The following is a 2,930-nucleotide window of genomic DNA, read 5'->3' on the forward strand; positions in this document are numbered from 1 at the left end:
ACTGAAATGTTTCATTATGAAACTGTGCAAGACAACTATTTGTGTACTGGCCATAAGCACGTGCCTGAAAGATGCTATTACTAAAAACCCATGTGTAATGAGAATCCTCTTCAAAGGCCACTGAGGAGCATGGGTGTGTGAGGGCCCTTCCGGGTCCAAGGCATTCCTGTGCATGCTGGTACTTGTATTAGCGTTTATCTTAGTCTGACATCGGGACTACAAGTCCCAGAATGCAGAGGGAAATATGGCCCTGTACTATGACTAATTCTTAGACTTCCTGAACTTGCTATCTCTGCTTTCCTGAAACTTCTGTACTTTGACACTGCTTCCGCAATAGGAGTCATTTATTTGTCGAGAAATGAAAACATCACCACTCACCTACTACAATGACAAATTAAACTAAACGACGAGTGACAAATCTCCACAGAAAATTGACTTTCTCAACTCCTGGGTTTTCAAATGACCAGCCGAGACAAAAGGCCACTTGCCTACAACGAGATAAGGCCTAAAGATGATGAGCTGCAAAACCCCCTCGTTTCAGGCTCACACCACGATGCCTAAAGAATGCAAAAACACCCCATGTTAAGAAGCGATATTCTATGAGTTCTAGGAATAATATAAGTCTGACTCAATATTGCTGGAATCTCCGAAACAACAGCTAGCTCCAAAAAGAAAAAATGCCATAACCCCCTGAGCTACCTGGCGGGCTTTCACAAATCACCTAGAGCAGGGGCGACCTCCCAATGCCCCGCTGGCCCCTTCTGACACCCTGCGGAATTCACACAGACACACTGATAAAAGCATTGCGAAAAGCACAGACCCTTACCGACGGCGACATGATCACCTACCACTACATAACAGACACTACACCTAACTGAAAAGCAGTTACAGCTGGCGCTCGAGGAGATGGTTAGCAATTGCAGAGTAAACTCGATTATCGCCCCTGGAGTCAGAGAAAGGGCTGAGATGGCTGCCAAAAAGTAATGGCCAGTTTCCATTTCTTGTGAAGCGTTCACGTGCGCGGCGCTTCCCAGTAAGTTGCTCCTCTTATCTAGATAACTTATCTCACATGCATCACATCTGGTATCTGCGCACTATTAATCTGAGCTAATGCACAGTGCGCAGATACGAGATTATCTGATTGCAAAATGCAAACGCAAAAATGCAAACAACACTTGACTCACCTGGCGGCGGGCGGCACTGGAAAACCGTCGGCAGCAGCCAGGGACTGTGGACACTCACTCTGTGACAGGCAGGGTCGCGAGGGTGGAGGCGGAAGGCTAGAAATAATTAAATTATGGGCAGGGTGGCGACTGCGAGAGAGGGCCTCTCGTCGTCACGGTGTCATTCTGGAATCAGGGGGTCACGCGCACTTTTTATAGCGCGAGCCCCAATGCGCATGTGTCACCCCTAACAAAAGCCGCGCCCACCCTCCTAAGGTGGGTGAACTTTAACTGTGAACTGAAGTCTGAGCAGGCCACCCAGACGTGGCGGTGGAGACATCTGCACGCTGAGCACGCGACCCACCCACCTCCTAAAATGGGCCTGAGACTGCTGCATTATTTATCTAGCACTGAGATTAATTAAATTGTGCTTTTCTTCCCCACGGAGCGAGGAGACAGTGAGAAGGAGCAGACGCAACAGTACAGTGGTGAGTAAGTGACTAGTGACTACTGTACTGAGTGCAGTACAAAAAATCGCCCCCCGTCCCACCCAGTAACAATACCGGCCCCCACCCCTGGCAGCCTACCGGGGGATTGACCGGTGCCCGGCATTGCCAGTCCGGCCCTGGTGAAATGTCCAACTAACTATAACGCCCCTGAAACCTATGTTTTTTTCAGTGAATTTCTAAGGTTTTTTAAATGCTAATTTCTAACTATAACATGCCTGAAACCTATGGTTTTTTCAGTGAATTTCAAAGATTTTTTAAATGCTAATTTCTAACTATAACGTGCCTGAAACCTATGGTTTTTAAAGTGAAATGAAAAGAATTTTTGTTAAGCGCGAACAGCTGCCCTGAGGCGTCCAGGCGCTAGGGAATAGAATGAACCTTCTACTGAAGTTGATCACAGGAAATAAGTTTGTTTTTAATTAAAAAGAAAAGTTTTTAATTGTTTACGAAAGGTTAGTAGATTGGAATTGGACCTTAGGTGTAAGGGAAGAGAGTTCCACAGTTTGGATGCATTATAGGAGAAAGATCGACCTCCTGCTCTGGATCTTCTTATCTGCGGGACCGCGGCCAAGAAGGCTTGAGAGGAGCGAAGCTCTTTCTTGGGATGGTAGGGAGTGACCAGGGAATGGTTAATTACAGGGCCGGATTTCCAGAAGGCTTGGTGGATGATGCACATGGCCTTGAATTTAATTCTTTCCCTAACAGGGAGCCAGTGCAAAGTTTTTAATCCCGGCCCTATCGGGGTTCTGCGGGGGATTCCAAGAAGTGTACGGGCTGCACAGTTCTGGATCCGCTGTAGTTTGTTCAGGCAGTATTCAGGAGCCCCTAAATACAGGGCATTGCTAAAGTCAATACGAGACTGAATCAAGGCCTTGATGACCACCTGTTTGGCCTCGAAAGGTAAAAGTGGGAGAATTTTTCTCATCATCCTGATGAGGCCAAAACATGTTGCTGATAGTTTGGTGACTTGTGTATTGAATGTTAGGGATTTATCTAGCCATATTCCGAGACTTTTTATGTTATCTCTAGGTGTAGGGGGGGCACCTAGGCTGGGGGGCCACAGTAGCTCTAAGGTGGAGGGGGCCGATGGACCGAGGAGCATGAGCTCGGTTTTATCCCCATTGAGCTTTAAACTTCGTCATCCAGCTCTTTACCTGCTCCAAACAGGGTATCGAGCTGGTCTGTGATTGCTGACTGTTCTTATGCGCAAGGGAGACCACTAGCTGGGTGTCGTCCGCGTAAATGATGATCTTAATGC

The sequence above is a fragment of the Triturus cristatus genome, chromosome 2_1 (genome assembly GCF_964204655.1).
Source record: "Triturus cristatus chromosome 2_1, aTriCri1.1, whole genome shotgun sequence".
Classification (NCBI taxonomy): Eukaryota; Metazoa; Chordata; class Amphibia; order Caudata; family Salamandridae; genus Triturus; species Triturus cristatus.